The sequence below is a fragment of the Piliocolobus tephrosceles genome, chromosome 4, assembly GCF_002776525.5.
Source record: "Piliocolobus tephrosceles isolate RC106 chromosome 4, ASM277652v3, whole genome shotgun sequence".
Lineage (NCBI taxonomy): Eukaryota > Metazoa > Chordata > Mammalia > Primates > Cercopithecidae > Piliocolobus > Piliocolobus tephrosceles.
Window position 1 is genome coordinate 174,274,839 of NC_045437.1, and position 14,775 is coordinate 174,289,613.

Sequence of the window (14,775 nt, forward strand, 5' to 3'; positions counted from 1 at the left end):
TTTGGAAGTCTGATAGGCATTTAAATTTAGTATGGACAGACAGAACCACTGATGCCACACTCACCAAGTTCTCCCTCAGCTCCCTCCCTTATCTCAATAAACAGCCTCAGTTACTGCCATTCAAGTAGGCTGGAATTCTAGGAAATTACTCTTGACTTCTCTTTTTAGGTCAGAGCCCGCATCCAAGCATCCAACAAATTCTCTTCACTCTATCTTGAAACAAAAGATCCCAAATGTGCCCACCTGTCCCTCTCTGTAAGCTAAGCCATAGTCCTACCTCCATGATTGAGCAGTCTCTGCCTCTGCCCCTCCTGTTCTATAGTCTTTTTCAAACAGCAGTGATTTCTGTCATACGTACTCAGAACTTTCATTTCCCTTCAAAACCTTCTCATCAGAATCACAAAAAACAACAACAAAACACACACACACACACACACACACACACACACACACACACACACAGACTTACAATGGCTTTAAAGCCCTGTATGATCTAGTCCCTGACTATTTCTCTGAACTCATCTTCTGATTTCCCTCTCACCCACTCCACTGTAGGAACACTGATTGTGCTGCTGTTGCCTTTGCCTGCAGCAGGTCTCTGCTAGACCATTGCACACTGTACTCCCTCACTTCTCTGTTAGCCTCAAAGGTTACTGTGCTGTTGTAGCAAGATCTGTGTTGCTGCTGGACTTGTGCGGTAGGTTGCTATTAAATACTGAATGCTACTCTCTAGTATTCCATGAAGCTTATGGCACCTTTAAAACATTGTTGGTTGCTTGAGTTCTCTAATATTAAAAATGCACAACCATTCTTCTTTTTAGCCTAATTTTGATAAGATAGACAGTTTGCCTTTAAATTCTGTGTTTTTATAAAATCTCTTCCTGATTTGGAGATTTGCCCTTTAACCTCAGTTTTCATTTTTAGATACAGAAAATGGAAGAAAAATATCCAGTTCACTAAAAGGAATATTTGGTGGGGACCAGTTACCCCCTCACCCCCACTAATAGGGGCAATAGGAAACAAGAAGCAATAATCTAACATTTGGAGATTCTTTGAATGGTACCAGCAACAGGTAGTTTATGGGAAGAAGAAAAATAAAGACTCTTATTCAGAGAATAATATACAAGTTTCTAAGTTCTGCAGTGACTAAGCCAATATCAGAGTTGTCAAGGTTTTATAAGATATTATATACATTCAACTCTTTTTTTTTTTTTTGAGACAAGGTCTTGCTGTGTTGCCCAGGCAGGCCTTAAACTCATGGGCTCAAGCAATCTTCCCACCTCAGCCTCCCAAATAGCTGGGACTAGAGGCACATACCACTGCAGCTGGCTCCAGTTCTCTCTTGAGGACTATGTAGAAATGAAAAACAATATTTTCATCTTTATGAAGAGGTGTAGCAACTAAAAGATTGTTTAATAATCCTTATTTCTCATTTTAATCCCTAGGAACTGGTTCTGTTATCAGTAGCACAGGTACTATTGCCCCTTCTTTTAAAGGAAAAGAAAATTCCTTCTCATTTTAGAATTAGGATTTAAGATACTTAAATAAATATTTCCAATACAAGATTAAATAAAATAAGTAGATTTGGAATATGGAACAAAGAGAAGAGTAGGAGGGTTAAGCGGAAGCTAGGAGTGAAGTTATTAATAGTATCAAAACACCTGCCATAAGCTTCTGTCTGTTGGCCAGAGCACTCATTAACCTGGAGCTTCCTAGCAACTGAGTGAAGAGATAGGGTCCACAAGATGAAAAAGCAGTGCCCACGTGAAGATCAGATAGAAGCGTTTTTTAAACATTGACTTGCTCAAGGACCTGTTTTGGGTACTATGAAGATGAATGTTCTGTCTTCTGGTACTTAAGAAGAGTATTGGAGAAGCCCTATTTGGTTTAGAGTTAGTAAACCCAAGCTCTTGGAATATTTGCGTATAAATAAAAAACAGATGAAATAGAGCTACACCTGGAGATAGGCTGAACTCATTTGGAATGTATAGATAGAGCTTGTAAGGAAGACACTTACCAAAGGCGTTGGAAAAGATATATATATAAGGAAGATACTATTTAGATGGAAATCAAGTCGACATAATTGACATAATTGTTGACAATTACTGACATAATTGATATTTATAAAAATATAAAGCCTAGAAAATGAATTTTTATTTACTAAAAAACTATTTTTTCAGATTGTATGATGATTATTTGAAAAAGTGAACATGTATGTGTCTATATATATGTACATGTGAAGAACATATGTGAGTTCTTCACATATACATGAAAGAATACATATATACACACACATTTATATATTCTTATGCATATACCATTCACAGAGTATCAATGTTACTTTTTTGGTATTCACTTGGCCCATGAACAACACGGGTTTGTATTATGTGGGTCCCCTCATATGTAGATTTTCTCGAGCAAAACATGGATCAAAAATGCAATATTCCAGGATTCAAAAGCCACACATATGGAGAGGTGACTTTTTGTATAGGCAGGCTCTGCAGGCTGACTGTGAGACTTGAGTATTCTTGGATTTTGGTATATTCAGGGGTCCTGGAACACCTAGAAGCAGTCTTCTCTAACCTTAAGTATACCAAGAGAGGACTGTACTGCATTTTGTTTAACAAAGCTGAAATCATATTCTGTATACTATCTTATAGTCAGTTCTTTTTGCTTTAATTACATTTCATTTTTGTATCATGAGAAGCATTTTCTCATGTCATTAAAATTATAACATTCTAAACATTTTTAATGGTTTAATAGGATTCAGTCATATGAATAATGTGACATAGTTAATATTGTCATTCCCCAGTTTTGGAATATTTTGATTTTTACCTCCAGTGGAATTTTAACTAGCTTATGACACTATGTACAAGATCTCTTATGATAATAACATATAGTCATATAACTCACACTTCAAATTTGCAAGAAAATATCTCCATAGATTGCATGACAAGAGAAAGCTAAGCCAGTTTGAGAAACTGACAAAAAGGTCTGTCAACCTAGATAACAGAGAGAGAGGCTCTCTGAAAGAAAAGTAATATTTATTCAGAAATAGGTATTGCAGTGGGAATATGTGTTCCATAGTAAACGTGTGTACTCAGGAAGTAAAGGCAGACAAAGATTTTCAAAGTAAAAATGAAGAGGTTTACATAATTGTTTTGAGATAGTTATTTTTGGCTTGTGGATAAATAACAAGGGTGGCACCAGTCTGAAGTTGGACAGGAAGTTGCTGGGCAGATGTTCTCGCAGAAGTACTTTTTGTATAGGACTGCGATGGCATTTGTGCAAGGTTCTGGTTTTTGTGGAGACTTTTTCGATAATTCTGGTTACTAGGCATATATGTATAAGAACCTTTCCTTCATGGCCTTCCCTGGCTCTGATTGTCTGGTTTTTTAACACTAGTGACTCGATTTTGATTCTGACAACTCTCACAGACCCATGAAGACCCATGTGCAGGGAGCTGGAGGAACAAAGTGGAGAAAAGCATGAGGTGGGGTTGGAGCTGAAGTAGTCAGGCTATGCAGGGTATTATTTGTCATATCAAGAAATGTTTATATCAAGCACAGTAGGAAGCCAATGCAGGGTTATAAATGGGAGTAAGTCAAATCAGATGTTTTGAAAGATCATCCTTGCTGTTGAGTGGAGAACAGATTAGACTGACCGAGAGTAGGGGACCAATTAGGAGGCAGTGCAGAAGACCAGGGTAGAGACATTGATCTAGAATGGAAATGTGGTAGAGAGATTTCAAAATGTGGTAGAGATTTCAAATCACTTGAAATGATTTGAGATTGTCTGTTAGAGTTAGATACACAGGACCTGGTGATCACTTGGAAGTGTAGGAATAGGAGAGTAAGAGGAAGGTGTCAAGCATACCCCAGGTTTTGGGTCAGAACAGGACAAATGCTAATGCCATTTACCGTGATGGAGATGTCTGGGAAAATGAGGTGCAAGCTACCTTCCAGGTCAGCAAGTAAGACAAATTAAGAGTGCTGTGCAATACATATTATAAGAGATGTGAACCAGATATGGATATACAGAAGATGAGTACTTAATTTAACTTGGAGATAAAAGGAAATGCAATCCTTGAGTAGTGTCTTGAATCATAAAAAGGAGCTATTCATGTAGATAGTTGGGGAAGGGTGTATTCTAAGATGGAACACGGAGGCAAGACATGACATTTGGGAAAACTAAACAGGTGGATATTAGAAGTCTCAAGAGTAACATGGTAGGAGCAAATGTTATGGATAAAAGGAGCGATTGGATCATAGAGGGCCTAGAACGTTATTCTCATAACATAGAGTTTTTCTTGAAGGCATTAGCGTATTATCAAAGGGATCTTTAAGCAAGAGAAAAACAGGATCAGTTTTCCATTGCAGAAAGATCTACCTAGAAATGATGTAAAGAGGAAAGAGACTGGAGGCAATGAAACTAGTTGGATATTATGGGAATCTGTAATCCTCTAAGGAGGAAAAATATAAGTCTTGAACTAAAGCATAGGCAGGGAATGGAGAGAATGGGAAAAGAGACAGATATGTTTAGGAGACAGAGTTATCAGCAGGACCTAAAGTTTAGTGGGTGGAGTTGTGGGGAGGGTTTGTTTGAATGGGTGAAAGAATATGAGAATAATTTCTAGGTTTCTGTCTTCATAGGTAGAGAGAATATTAGTATCATTGACCGAGGTAGAGAAGATTGAAGAGGAAAGATTGCTTGACTGATTGGTTGATCCATCTGTCTGTCCATCTGTCCATTTACCCTATACTTATTGAATGCCTATTATGTCCCAGGTACTATTAGCTTGACCCAATAAGCAAACTCTGGTCAACAGAGGGAATGACTACCAAGCCCAGTTTGATATCTATCACTCATATTAGTTCTTGTGGCCCAGTCTCCCTTGGAATCATGTCAGAGCGGTGTGCAGAGTCAGGGGTGCTACAAACCTAGAGAAGGGAGTGCTGTTTGTAAACAAGTCACAGACTGAATTGAGTCTGTATCTGTCATCTCAGATGGGGATGAGCTTGTCTCCTAAAAAAATCTCCTAAAGTCATGATACGCCTTTAGCCATCATTTATTTCAGTTTATCCAATTGTGAGTCAGTCCTCCTCTTCCCAGGCTGCAAGGGTATTTATGGTACCTTCTTAACGCCAAAAGATTTCACCAATTCCTAATTGCCTGCTTTTGTATCCTCTTTTTCTGTGGTCATTTCCTGAAAGTACTTTTAGCCAAAACATCTATCATATATTTTTTTTCTAACAGATCTAGCCACTGTCACTTTTATGTAGTCGTTATGCATGATAACTGTTTGCTAGAAAACAACATTTTGGCACACAGTATAAACACCTTGTCAAGCTGCCATTCAGACTGAGGAAAACTTAGTAAGTTGAATAATTTTGTATTTCTTGGCTAAGAGCCAGTGACAGAACTTAGTCTCCTAAGCTGACTGATCTACTAGCAAAAAATGTGTAACTCTGCTATTTGGTATTTAAACACACGTGCTTACATACATTTGTTTATTTAAAATTATAAAAAGACATCTAAGACAAACAGTGCTCTCATGGATTGGTATTGCATAGGAAAGCACACAACCATATGTGTGTTTGGGTGTATGTGAGTATGTATGTATACATACACACACTTTCAAGCAAGCGTATGCAAAGATGCACATATTCAGTGTAATTTTAACACAGAATTGGGATCATACTGTAAGTATTATAATATATTTTAATTTGATCACTTAAAAAAAATAAGCAAGTAGATAATGTTACAAGGGTCATTTTAGTCAGAGGAAACACATTTCAGGCATGGATGAAGTTACACAGCTGAGAAGGCTGAGTATCCTGGCAGAAGAGAAAAGGACCAAGCATGATACCCACATTTTTGAAAAATGTTTTTATATAGTAATAACATAGAACACAAAAGCGCATAGAGCAAAGTATATAGTTGAATAAATAAATAATCACCCATGTAACCATTTTCTGACCTACAGTCATTTTTCCCAAAGATTTTTTCTTTTCCTCGCTACTCTGCAGTACCTCTTTTGTTGTACATCAAGTGTCCATATATGTGTGAATCTGTTTCAGAGCTCCTTATCCCATTCTATTAGCAATTTGTCTAACATTTTGCCGAATTACATTGTCTTCATTATTGTAACTTTATAGTAAGTATTGATGCCCAATAGAGCAAGTCCTCCCAACTTATTCTTCCAAGTGTATTGACTATTCTTACCCTTTTTATTTCCATAGAAATTCTGGAATTGAACCTGTAAAACTCAACTTAAAAAAGTCTTGTTGGGATTTTGATTAGTATTGCATTGAATCTATATATCAATTTAGAGAGAATTGGCATCTTTACTATATTGAATATTTCCAATAATAAATGTGATATATATGTGCATTTATTTAGTATTTTCCTTTTATATTTTATCTCATTAATATTTCTGCATGGAAATCTTGCCCCTTTTTTTGGTTAGATGTATGCCCAACTATTTGATATTTTTTGATCTATTGAAAAATGACATTTTTGTAATTGTATCTTTTATCTTTGTTATTGATATTCAAAAATAACAATCGAATTGTTTATGTTGACCTTATTATATCCATGTTCTTGCTAAACTTGCTTGTCTTTTAGTAGTTCTGGTAATTTTTTAAATTTTCAGATGATAGAAGACCCTTTTATTTCCAGTTTGCTGAAAGTTTTTATAATGAATAGCTGTTAAATTTTATCAAAAGATTTTTATTTTTAATTGTCAATGTGATTGGTTACATTTTTTTTTCTGAGACAGGATCTCATTCTGTCACCCAGGCTGGAGTGCAGTGATGACAGGATCTCGGTTCACTGCAACCTCCGCCTCCTGGGTTCAAGCAATTCTCCTGCCTCACCCACCTAAGTAGCTGGGATTACAGGTGTGTGGCACCACACCTGGCTAATTTTTGTATTTTTAGTAAAGATGGAGTTTTGCCATGTTGGTCAGGTTGGTCTTGAACTCCTGGTCTTAAAATGATCTGCCCACATTTTACAGGCATGTGCCACCACATCCGGCCACATTGATCAATTTTTACCTCTTAGATCAACCTTGCATCCCTGAAATAAACCCAACTTGGTTGTGATGTATTATCCTTTTTATAAAAAAATCCATTTTTCTAATATTTTGTTTATGATTTTTGAAGTAATCATGAGTTAGATTGATCTATAATTTTCCTTTTTGTAATATTCACATCAGTCCTTGGTGTCATGGTTATGCTGGCCTCATAAACATGAGTTGGGGAATGTTTCCTCTTTTTTAATCTTCTAGTTTTATTATTTTATTCTTTACATATTTGATAGACTTCCCTGGCTACCATTTGAACCTGGAGTTTTCTTTTTGGGGAGATTTCCAATTATGAATTTATATCTTTAATAATAATTGAGAGAGAGGATTAGGAAGAATAGCTAGTGGGTGCTGGGCTTAATACCTAGGTGATGGGATGATCTGTGCAGCAAACCATCATGGCACACATTTACGTATGTAGTAATCCTGCATATCCTGTAAATGTACCTCTGAAGTTAAAAGTTGAAGGAAAAAAATAATTGAATTCAGGTTATTTCTTCTGTGTCTGTTTTGAGAAGTTGTCTATTTCTAGGAATGTGTTTATTTCATCTCAGTTCTCACTTTTGTTTATATATGCTTGGTCATAATATTTTTATTACATTTTAGGGTCTGCAAGATCATCACTGAGATCCCATTTTCATTTCTGACATTGGTTATTTGTGCTTTCTTTCACTGTGTATATGACTCTAGATTAGCAGCTATTTTCTTTCAGCACATTGAAGCTGTTATTATTTCTCTTGAGAAGCATTGTATTGTTGCATCTTTTAAGGTAATCTATTTTCTCTTGCTGTTTTTAAGACTCTTCTTTACTATTGGCTCTTAGCAGTTTTACTGTGTTGAAGCTAGATGTGGTTTTCTTTTTATTTATTTTCCTTGAGTTTCATAGGACTTTTAAAAATGTGTGATTTGATGTCTTTCTTTAATATTGCAGAGTCTTCACATTATCTCTTAAATTACTGCTTCGCTTTAATTCTCTCTCTTTTCATTTGGGACTCCAATTTACATATTTGTTATGCCTTCTAATTGTATAGTTGTCCTGTATAGCTTTTACCTGCTTTCTTGTATTTTACATTCTTTTTTTTTTCTCTGCCTTATTCCGAAGGGTTTTTGTAGCTTGTTTTCTAGTTCGTGAGTTCCTTCTTCTGCTGACCTAATCTAACGATAAATCCACCCATTCAATTCTTAATTTCAATGACTGTATTTTTCAATTTTAGTTTTTTTTCTTACCTGCCATGCCTTTTTAAGTTTGTAGTTATCTGACAAAATTCTCAATCTTTCCTCCCCTTGTGCAATCATAGTTATTAATAAAAGTTTGAAATCTACATAGATTTATTTCTATTGTCGGCTGCATTTGCTGGTTTTCTTGTCGTCTTCCAGAGAGGATTTAATTTTTGCTTCTGCCAGATTCCTGGCAGCAGAAACAATCTGTGATCACTTTAATCTGATTTCGGTGATGGGGGTTATTAAAAAGAGTGCTTCAATTCCTGGGAGGATCAGTCTGTTTTTAGATCACCCTTACACCTAGGTGTAGCCTTCAGGGTCCCAACCCAAAGCACATTAGTGGAATCACACTTTTGTCTCATTAGCCATGAGGGGCTGTCAAAAGGCACAGCTCCAGCTTTCTTCCTCTGGACTTGAAAAATTCTCTAGGGGGAAAGTTGTCCCTGGGTTTCTGTCTTCTGGATTTGTGTTCCATAATTCTTCACTATGTCAGTAGTTCTCTGATGCTTCAAGCCTATTTTTTTTTTTTTTCATTTTGTCTAGCTTTTGTAGTTATCCTCAGCAGTAGCATTGATCCAAATGACCTAGTCCACCAGTACTAGAAGTGGAAGCTTCAAAGAGCCACATTTTGATATTTGAGAAACAGGCCAAGAAAGAGCGTTTAGTAAAGGAGACTGAGAAGGAGGAGATGCGAGAGAGACCGAGACATGATGATATAGTGAAATGGATCTTGGGAAATGCCTTTCATGACTTTAAAGCCATAATAGAGAGTTCAATAACTTTTCATAGGAGTTTTTTCCTCTTTCCATTGTAGCCTATATCTTTGGAAGAGAAAGATAAGATGATGGTTCTAAAGGGAAAGATATAAAACAAGTACAACATGCAAGTAAAAGCAGGAGAGCAAAAGTGGAAACAGAAGAACCTGAAAAATCTTAAAGAAAACTGATTGTCAGCAGCTGAGACATCTGTATACATCTGTAGCTAATAGATAGGATATGGATGGCTAATAAAGGAAGTGAACTTGAGTTTTTAATACAGTGTATCCCCTGAAAGGATTTCCCTCGTTAAAACAAAAACCAAACTAAAGCAATTTAGAAAATGTACATTAATATTGCTTTCTGTCAATAAGACAACCAACTTGTACAGAAATTTCTGAATCCAGGTATGGGAAGCACTATGGAAAGTTTTCATATTTCATTTCTTGATAGTTAGATAATGGTCCTTTTGTCTACTTTGTAATCTTTTCTGTTTTCCATATTATGTATAATGCATATGTCATATTTATATTCACTTAACTTTTTCTTTTTTTTGAGACAGTGCCTTGCTCTGTTGCCTAGACTGGAGTGCAGTGATGCAATCGTGCCTCACTGAAGCCCCAAACACCTGTGCTCAAGTGATCTTCATGCTTTTTAAATTTATTTATTAAATGTTTTTTGTAGTCATGGGGTCTTGCTGTGTTGCCCAGGCTGGTCTCAAACTCCTGGCCATAAGTGATCCTCCCACCTCGGCTTCTCAAAGTATTGGGATTACAGGCATGAACAACTGTTCACATAGTTTTTTAAAAAATGTAGCATAATTGATCATTTTAAAAATCCAACAAAATATATTTTGATTGGTTACTTTCTATTCTGGTTGAGTCAATGATTTATATAATAGGGATGATCAAAAGCTATCTTTTTGGCTATCTCTAAAGCTACAGAATTCTGTCATATCTTTGGAGCTGTCTAATTTATTCATTCAAAAAGCATTTCTTGAATGCTAACTATATGCTAGGCTCTGGAAATACAGTGATGAATAAGAGAAGTTGATCCTTGTTCTGATCGAGTTTACAGTATAGAGGGAAAGATGAGAAACTAAGCAGATAACCATACACATAAATAATTAATTGTGATTAGTGCCATGAAGGAAAGATACAGAGTGCTAGGCTTTGATAGATCCCATAACTCTAACCTTTCTAATGCAAGCTCTAATAGCTAAGAATGAAAAGTATAGGTGCTGGCTTACTCTAACTGTAAATAAATGCCAATAGGTAATATTTGATATTTGATAATCCTTTTATTTAGGCTGGGCCTTTGCCATCCTTATTGATTCTCTGCAGTCCCCCAAAGAAAGAAAACAAATGACAGCTGATTCTCAAGAATGTTATTTCAATCTAAGATCAAGATTCTACTCATTCTGTACTCAAATTCTACTCATTCTGTTCCTGAAAATACTTATTACCCTAGATGCGATTTTTTAATATTTCCAGTGTCTAAGAAGTCTAAGAACAGTCTACGTGTTTCTCATCTGGCTAGCACGGATCTGTTCTGTCGTGTCCTGACAGCTCGGCAGAGCTTGGCACACTCTGGTGCTGTAGTTGAGGGATCAGCAAACTTTTTGTAAAGGGCCAGGGAGTAAATATTGTAGGCCTTATGGGCTATGTGGTTTCTGTTGCAATATTCAACTCTGCCTTTGTAGTATGAAGTAAGCCACAGACACATACATCAATGAAGGGACATGTCTGCCTTCCAATAAAAATTTATTTACAGAAGCAGGTGGTAGAGTGTGTTTTGGATGTTGTATCAATCACAGTTTAGTTGTGAACAACAGAATCTACTCTAGCTAGTTTAAGTAGAAAGGTATGTACTATGAGATATTGCAAGATGTACAGTATTACTGGGGAAGTTGAAGAACTGCACTCTAGGTTGGGTTTCTAGAAACACCTCTCAAAGCCACATAACAGACTTGTCTACTCGCCTGGGGCTTTTGGCACACTCAGAAGCCTCCTGCCAAATCAGGAAGCAGCCAGCTCCTTAATTACACCAACCCTACCAGAATCGTAGCCAGCAAAACAGGTGCTTCATGTTCTACCTCCTGGCATATTTAACTCAGACACGTAAGTACATCCGATTGGTGAACTTAAATTACATTTAGGAAACCTGGCATCGAGGGAGTCTAGGAGGTAAAAGTTTTTAGTACTTGTGGTACAGAAAGTACAGGAAGATACAGTAAAAAGAGACAGGAATACATTTTGGATGAACAAATCTTTAGTAGATACTGCAGCAGATCCACAGAACACCGCTTTGGCTAATTAACATCATGGACACCCTTCTTTTCAAACCTAAACTTCTAGACAACAGCAATAGCTGTAATGGTATGCTATCTCCCAATATAATGCAACTCTCCTTCATATAAACAGAAGTGGACTCACCCTCTCTCTAAAAGGTACAACCTGAAGTCCCATAGATCACTGTATCATCTGTAATATTCATCACAGACATTATCTTGTGACGCAGCACACTCAAGAGTTAAGTATCCTATTCCTCTTCAGAAAAGGAGCAGTGGTGGAGAGACAGAGCTTACCCAGTGCCCAAGAGGATAAGACCTTAATTCTAAGAAGCTTCTACACATGTATTTCACCCTCTTTCTCTTTACTAGCAAATTCCCTTCAGTTTGTAAGCGTTCCAAGTATTTCTTCTCTTAATGAAAGCCTCTCCTGACCCTGCATTTAGTTGTGTGAGTATTGGCCTTTCCTTTCCCTCTCAGCCAACCTTTTCCTCTGAATGTCAAGGTGCTAAATGCAGTGGATGCTGACTTCTTGGCAGCCATGGGTGCTGACCACTGCTGAAGCCCTCTCCCCCCTTGGCTTTCAGATCCCATTCTGTGTCTGATTTTCCTGCTACTCCTGGGCCACTCCTGCTCCATTATGGGACCCTCACCCTGCATATGCTCTTCAGTCATTGATTCTGTCTTTAGCTCTCTCTCCTCTCTTTTCACTACCTATTCTGTTACTCACATGATTTAAGCAAGCACCTAACTTGTATCCCCAATCCAAAATGATCTTTTATGCCCCAGACCTACATGTCCAAGTGCCTACTGGACAATTCTTGGAGGCCATGGGCACGCAAGCTCCATAGGTCCCAGACTGGATTACTTGGTCATCCCCAACCCACTTCATCCTGATTATATTGCTTTTCCCGGTGAATGGCACCACCATCCACCAAGTTACACAAGGCACAAGCTTGGAAGGCATCCCTGACTCTTCCCTCTCTGCCACCCCCATTACCTCCTACATATCTTTGTCTCTACTATCACTTAGTCTGTTTGGGGCTCTGCTTTCTCACCTATACTATTGTAGCAGCCTCTCAACTAATTGTTCTCCCAGTCTAGCATCTTCCAGTCCTGTAGCCTAGTTTCTTTACAAACCTAAACTTCCAGACAACAGCAATAGCTATAATGGTATGCCACCTTCCAATAGAATACAACTCTCTTTCATATAAACAAAAGTGCACTCACCTTCTCTCTCACAGGTACAACCCAAAGTCCCATAGGTCACCATATCATCTGTAATATTCATCATCAACAATTTTAGGACTATTTTAACCTGCATTAAGTCAGACCAGATCACTCGTATTTAACACCTACCAGGTGCTATCTGTCTGCCAGCATGATGAAAGCCAAAGTCCTGAGAAAAATACCTTAGGTTCCTTATAAGGAACCTCTTTTAATCTAGTTTACCTTTCCCCTGCTCTCACTTCTTTCCCTTCTTCTTCTACCTCCTCCTTCGTGGACTTGAGCCATAAATATCTGGTGCAACATGATTCTAACATATAGTCTTTGCCCTCTGGTACCTCAGTGTTATTTCAAGTGCTGTTTCCGCTGCCTAGAAAATGTCCACCTGTCTTTGTCTTGCAAGTGTGAAGTGTCCCCTGCTGCAGATGGCCCTCCTGAGTGCTTTCATGGCACCTGATATTCTGAATAAAGCACCTGTGCAGTGGGTCCTAATTGTCTTGTTTAATTGTCCTGGCTTCGCATCTCTAAAACCTAGCATGTTTGGCTGCAGAGTGAGTTTCCAACAAAATATTTATTAATAACAATAAAACATTAGCAACAAAACTTATTAATTGAACACAGGAATCTCGATTTTACAAATATTTGCCACAAGGTGGTGCTGTTCAGATATGAAAGAAAAAGGCTCTCCAAGGCCGAAGGATTCAGTACCAGGTGAAATTACTTTAAATATGTTACAATTTTAATATTGCTACATTCATCAGTCACCATACTTGACCATCATAAGCATTTGAAGTCAATTAAGTTCTGTCTTTCTCTTGAATTGCTTTCTTTCCTTAGCAGCTGGGGTACCACTCTCTTCAGGTTTTCCATCAACCCATCAACCTTCCTTACTAGTTCTTTTCTGCCTCCTTTGCTGGTTCTTTCTGTTCTGTTTTGTTTGTTTGTTTTTTTCCCAACACTCTACTTTTATTAATGGTTTTATTAATGGTTTATGAATTGCATGTTGTCATAGCAGTAATGGGTAGAAGTGACTAACAAATTGCCATAAATCTAAAATAAAGACAGATCATCAACTATCCAAAAATCATTTGTAACATGATACAAATAAAAAATCACTGCAGGAATAGTTAATCTTAATAATAATGACCACAATAACTCCACCTTCATAATGTTGGCGTGCCATAGGGCTCAGCCTTTCTTTTTCTATCTATACTCACCTCCTTAAAATCCTGTGTAGTCTTTTATGATCTTATATTGTCTTTTTCAAATACTATCTGTACAAAGATAAAGGTCAAATATGCATCTCCCCATTGGACCTTTCTCCTACACTACAGACTGTATATTCAATGCCTAGACAACATCTTCAGCAAATCTTCTCAGTTCTACTTTCAAAATATGCCCCAAATTTAGCCACTTCTCACCACTTTTGCTACTGCCATCCTGGTTCAAGTCATCATCTGGTTACTGTTGGGTTTCTGCAACAGACTCCTCACGAGTGTTCCTGCTTCCACCCTTCCCTTCCTGCCTTCTCTTCGCAATGCAGCAACCAAAGTGATCCTATGAAAACTAGTCAGATCATGTCACCCCTCTGCTCAAAATCCTCCCCTGGCTTCTCCTCTTGCTTGCTCCTTCTAGGCTACCCTTGGCTCCCTCCAGCCCCACAGCCCCCCTTTGCAGTTTCTATTTTTTCCTAATAGTGTTTGGATCCTTGATTTGTCTATAGCCTCCCTTTTTTATCTAATTCTGTTAATTTATCTCATCTTTGCTATTTTTGTTTCATTGATTACATATTCTTTTTAGTACCTCCTAGAACAAGGGTACTCAAAGTGCTTGTCCATGATAATCTAAGAAGCATACACCAGAATGTAAACTGTGCTGCCTCCTGCTTTGAAAGTGTCAGGCCGGGCGCGGTGGCTCAAGCCTGTAATCCCAGCACTTTGGGAGGCCGAGACGGGCGGATCACGAGGTCAGGAGATCGAGACCATCCTGGCTAACACGGTGAAACCCCGTCTCTACTAAAAAATACTAAAAAAAACTAGCCGGGCGAGGTGGCGGCACCTGTAGTCCCGGCTACTCGGGAGGCTGAGGCAGGAGAATGGCGGGAACCCGGGAGGCGGAGCTTGCAGTGAGCTGAGATCCGGCCACTGCACTCCAGCCTGGGCCACAGAGCGAGACTCCGTCTCAAAAAAAAAAAA

The 14,775-nt window shown here is 37.9% G+C and overlaps 1 protein-coding gene across 1 annotated transcript in view; it reads left to right on the top strand.

The window, feature by feature from the left end:
- The first annotated feature begins 673 nt into the window (after positions 1 to 673).
- TICAM2 (toll like receptor adaptor molecule 2) overlaps positions 674 to 14,775 on the top strand; it is a 22,242-nt gene continuing 8,140 nt past the window's right edge. Inside the window, exon 1 of the mRNA XM_031935498.1 lies at positions 674 to 697. The gene's annotated coding sequence lies outside the window, so the exon portion shown is untranslated. The remainder of the gene's footprint in view (positions 698 to 14,775) is intronic.